Raw genomic sequence first — 6000 nt, forward strand, 5'->3', positions numbered from 1 at the left:
ACTCTTCTGTCTTTTGCTCATTTCCTGCACTTTCTTCTTTGTACTTGTATTGTGGACAAAATCTGGTGACACAGTAGTGAAAACCGTAAAGACAAAGGATGATTGCTTAGAAGAAAGAAAAGAGCATGGGTCCCCAACTGTATTACTGGGTAAACTCACAAGCCCTGGACTACACGAAATATAAAGAATTCCCTATGTGTTTAAAACGCAGTTAGTAGGATTCTTTGTTTCTAAAAAGGAGACGTTTCTAATGGATGCACTAACCTTTAGTGAACCATAATAATTGCTAAGCCCACTTAATACTGAAATGCTCTAAGGTTCAGATTTTTCACTCCTGTATTTGCACCCACTGCATTGGTGGATCTTATAGTCTCATGAATATAGATCCTTAAAACTGATGTTCAGTAGGCATTTCTAACTTATGTCTTGGCAGCTTGAAATTATGTTATGAATCTCAAAAAGAAAAAGATTGTAATCTTTTGCACTAAATTCAGTTGAGAGACTTTTAATTAGATTAGCTGTTAAGATGGTTGTTGTAGGGCTTTTGAATGTACTACATCAGTGGGCATGACTTAGTTTAAGTCCCTAACCCTTTGCTGGGTCTGATATAAACAGATCACTCAGAGAGACACAGGGAAGATAGAGCTCTGCCATTTCTGATCCTGCCCTGTGACTGAAAGGAGAAGCTCAAGCAACTGAGGCCCTGGGCATAGATGAGTCATTTGCCCGGTAGTTTATAGCGAACTTGGGCAGAGGATGGAATAGCTGAGACTATTATAGGAGGCTGGGAGATAAACAAGCTCTATATTAGGACAGAGAATATTACAGGTTCACTTAAGAACAAAGGCCCAAGAGGCTGATCCCACTGAACAGCTCAAGAGAAAAGGGTGAACCCAGAGGCAAAGGCTGAAACCTGGGCAGAGATCACTGGCTATCTTACTTCACCATGTGGCAATATGTACACCTGGATCAACAGTAGCTGATTTTGGTGAGAAAGCATCTCTGATGGTGCCTCTGTTTGAACTTTTTATGGCCTTGGAACAATGAGGTTTTACCTAAAATAAATCCCCTTTATAACATCCAGTAGGTTTCTGGTACTTTGCATCAGCATCCCTTTGGCAACCTAAAATATATCCATAACTGATTCTCCTGAAAATATGCCCATTCCAGTGACTAGTCATTTTAAACTTCTAGTTGTTTAAGTTGACATCCTTAGTTCTTCCTTTTCTTTCTCACCTTACATTCAATATTTTTTGAAAATCTAATTGCAACCCTTCAAAATATTTCCAGAATTTCGACTCTCCTTACTACCTCCTCCATTATCATCTTTGTCCAAGTCACCATCATTTCTTGTGTGGGTAATTGCAAGACCCTCCTAACTTTCTTTTTTCCTCTACCCTTGTCTCATTCAGTTTATTATCCATAACAAGGGCAAAATTATCTGGTTAAAATGAAATACAGATGTTTCTCCTTCTTTGCTTAAAAGCTGATGATTTGCTATCCTACTCAAGTAAAAGCCAAAGCCCTGATAATGACCGACAGATATTTGCTATAGGGATACTCTTCACACCCACCTTACCCAGTTACCTCCTTGACCTCATCTCATATTATACTCTCCTTTGCCCACTGCTCAGGCCACAGAGAACACACAAAGAATTCTGCTTCTCAGTTTCTCCGGCTCTGATGCTTCCCTTGGTTCACATGCTCTGCCCCCAAATAACTTCATGGTTAGCTCCCACTTCTTTGAGTTTTTGCCCAAATCAGTGAGATCTCCCTATCATTTAAAAAATTACAACTATTATCTGCCTTCTCCTACCACCAATATTCCCTACATTCTCTATACTCCTCTTCCATGCTTTAATTTTTCCATCTTGATATTTTAAACTAAATAATGTATAATTTGTGTACTGTAAAATGCACTAATCTTAAGTAACTGCTTTATTTTTCTCCTTATCTTTCATCCATTTTATATTATCTATCTGTCTATCTATCTATCTATCTATCTATCTATCTATCTATCTATCTATCTATCTATCTATCTATTTTTCTATCTCTTTACTTATTTTATATTTCCCAACTTGAATTTAAGCTTTCTGAGGTCAGGGAGTTTTGTGTGTTTTATTTATAGCGTATCCTCACAGATTTGAAGACACTCCTAACAAAAAAATTTAATGTGTGTTTTCTCACTTAATTCCCACGTATTAATGAGGTATGTAGTTATTATCCCAACTTTTGAATGAATAAATTAAATCTTACTTTTCTCTGTTCCTCTAAGTCATTCATTCTGACCCCATTTCTCTATTGTCATCTATATTGTTTAAGATTTCACCCCATAACAAATGCCCTATTTTGTAACACTTAGACTGGTTCTGATCAAACCCTGAATATAAAATAGTACTTTCTAGATACTATTTTCTGCAGTACTTTTAAGTTTAGTAACTCTCTTTTTCTACTGTATCTAATCTGTTATGAGTCCCATTCATTTAATTTTTAATTATTTATTGAATTAAGTATTGTATATTCTTTACATTCTTTTTTCACATCTGCTATGTTGTCTTTTGTGTTTTCTGCATCTGTGTATCAATGTTCTCTTGATTCTTTTAACTTAAGAATATTAATTTTGCTGCCCTTGTCTCCTGGGTTCCAATGACCCCTCTGAATAAGGACTGATACTGTATAAGCCTCTAGGTACTTAGGAACATCATGGAAAGAGTATGGCTTTGGATTTGGACAGACCTGGGCTTGAAACCCAGCTCTGCGTAGCATTGTTTATTCGAGAGCTTGCACCAGTTGTTAGAAAATAAATAAATCTTTCCTGTCTTTCCCACTCCACTAAAATATAAACTCCTTGAAGAAAACTGTTGTTCCCTTGTTTGTTTTCTCAACAAAGGAAACTGTAGTGCCTAGAAGATGTCCAGGTACCTAAGCTGTGTTCAATAAATATTTGTTGAATGAACAATGACACCAAAAACTGAAGCTGGTGTGTATTCTAATATTCCCAATTGCACGTGCATGTTTCTGCTGGTTCATGCTCTTGCTGAACTCTTACTCTGTGTACCCAGCTTTATTTCATTGTATTAATGACTGCACTTTTAAAAAAGTAATTCTAGAAATAATGTGAAGGCTGAGATGGAGGTGCTTCATCAGTGAGGATTTATACTTCTTTCAGTTGGTTGCTAGGGTGCAATACCTGTCCTCAACAACGTCAGTCAATGTTCAATGCCTAAGGTGACTGGAAGGATACAGACTTTTAAAACTAAGTCATAATTCTGCAAGAAACGTAGTCCTTTTCTTGTTCATCCTTGGCCCAGGGGTGTATTCTTTAAAGTGCTGCTTATTATGGGACATTCTTTTTTAAGACTACTTCCTTTGTGTAGATATTTGTGCTCTCTCTCTTGTTCCACAATTCTGTCAAAGTAAATATTCACATTTTCTGCAATCCATAGTATTTCTCTAGGTTCCAGTTTTGCCTTCAATTTTGGCCTAGTAGTTGCTTTTTTATTTAAAAAATAGTCAGTGCTTTTAAGAAGAGTTTTTATTTTTTATTTTTTATTTATTCATTTATTTTTTAAGAAGAGTTTTTAGAACATAGGCTTTGTTCAAATTTTTAAAAATTTTCAATATAAGGATTGAGCCAAATAACCGGTCTTGCCATTAAAGGAATTCAGTGGAGTCTCCAAATAGTATCTTCAAGAATTATTTAGATTATAAAATTGGAATTACTTAAAAGATGCAACACTTTCTAGTATATTTCACCATTTCAACTAGAGTGGTTTTTTTGGTTTTCTTTTGTTTTTATAAGAAAATAATTAGACACGTTTTTAGGAAACAGCTTATGCTATGTGCATATATACACGCATATATACATTTGCAATAACTAAAAGAAGCTAATTACTAGGAATATAGTGAGCTTCCCTATTTACTCTTCAATCAAATATGAATATGTAATTATCATCAAATATCCATTTAAATAATGAATATAAAAGACATGATTTCATAAGTTATGTCTGATGACAGTAGATATAAAAATTGTTTATTAGTATTTGGCAATTACTGGGTTTGTTCCATGAAATGATGATACATGCAAATTAAACTCCGTTTGTTATTTCTTTAAAGAGATACCCCATTCTCTTTGATGAGACTATTGATGGGTTCTGTCTTTTCTCCAAATCAGAGCTATTTAATTTCTCTTTATGAGGTTTTGAAAATCCAAGATTGAGGTATGGTTGTACTTACATGATTGTTTTATTTCTAGGCAGCTTTGATGTAATGTTGCATTTGAGCCATTTATTATTTCTATCTTAGAGTGATAGTAAGACAAAGAAAATGGCCCAAAAGCCACCTGGTGGAAGACAGCACATTTTAGTTTATATAAGAACATGGAGAAAGTCAAAAGGGCTAAACTACATGAATATGATCTCAATTTTAAAATCCTAATCCTAAAATGAAGAGAGAATGCATGAAACATTCATTAAATACTAGCTCATGAAATATTTAAAATTTCCATTAATTAAATCTAACTGGGTCCATATGGCAGAAATGGCATGCTTCTGGTTTTAATGTTTTATATGTTTATTATTATGGTCTACATAGCTTTCCCTGAATGAAGAGATGATACTGTTTTATCTGGAGAGTCTCAGTGCTTCATTTGAATATTCTCATGGCATATATAACTTTCTTTGAATGAAGGAAGGCAAAAAATAGAGGAAATGTTAATGAGTAGAAATATTTTATAATATTAGATATAGAAAACATTGCCCTTTGTAATATAACCATAGACCCGATAAAAGCCCAAATACAGCTTCTAACAACACAGAAATCATGTGTCTGGTGCTTGAAGGAAATAAAACTGTATTCATAGCAGCATAATAGGTGCTCAACCTTACAATTAAACTAAAATCTAAGCTTGAAGAAACCAACACTACAAAGCATGTCAGCTGGTTTATAACACAGTAGCCTCATACTTATTTTACTGCACTTTGATCCTGAACCAAAAATATGCTGCCAGATTCTAAATGAATTAGAAATATTGTAGGGATTATTATAGAATAAGTTGTGCTGCTTTACTTTCATTATTAAAGGTAAATAGGATCTTCTGTTACTATTAACAAGAAAATACGTATCAAAGAATTATTATTCCTCTGGTCTTGCATGATGAGACAATGTTTGTTTAAGTCCAAATTTATGGGAATTTGAGGAAAATGTGTCAATCTTTGGAAAATGCTTAACAGTTTTAGGTTTTGTTTTCTTTTTTTAAGATACTTTGTCTCTAAAATGCTCTTTTAAAAATGTGAATAGATTACCCAAATTTGGGTGTCACTGACTTCATTATCATTCATTAACACTTTAGCAGGGATTTTTTTATCACATTAGTTTGCTTCAGAGAGTTGAGCCCCAAGAAAATGGGATTCATTTCAGATATGTTTTAATAATAAGGAGACTGGACAGCACTATAAAACAGTTCCCGATAAATTTAAACATGGAAACGTCTTTTACACAATAAAATGTTTGAATGGACTATATTAAGAAATATAAAATGTCAAAAATTTATTGAGAATTCAGGAACAAATTTATCAAGGTAAAACTTTTCTTAGAGGGAAGCCCTACAGACACAGTGGAAATCAGAGATGCTGAGCATTTGTGGATGAAAAGAACTTGTATGCTTTTACTTAAAGGAATTCTTTAAATATTAAGAAAAAAATTGCAAACATAAAATATTTGTTTTTTAATATTACTTCCAGAGTATCTGAACTTGTGAGAAAGATTAAATTATTCATATAAAAGTCAAGAAATTGAATTTCCTTTGGAAGTGATATTTATAAAATAGTGTTTCTGTCCATATGTATATAATACAGACAGCCATTATCTCTTCCAACCATGTCCCCTAAGCTCTATTATGCCTACATTTAACTCTTGTTCTGTCTGCACTTAGATGTCCCTGAGACATTTTGAACACAAACTTTCAAAACTATATTTCATCAGTTCCCCTCTCTATTCCCA

Source organism: Dasypus novemcinctus, chromosome 11 (genome assembly GCF_030445035.2).
Source record: "Dasypus novemcinctus isolate mDasNov1 chromosome 11, mDasNov1.1.hap2, whole genome shotgun sequence".
Lineage (NCBI taxonomy): Eukaryota > Metazoa > Chordata > Mammalia > Cingulata > Dasypodidae > Dasypus > Dasypus novemcinctus.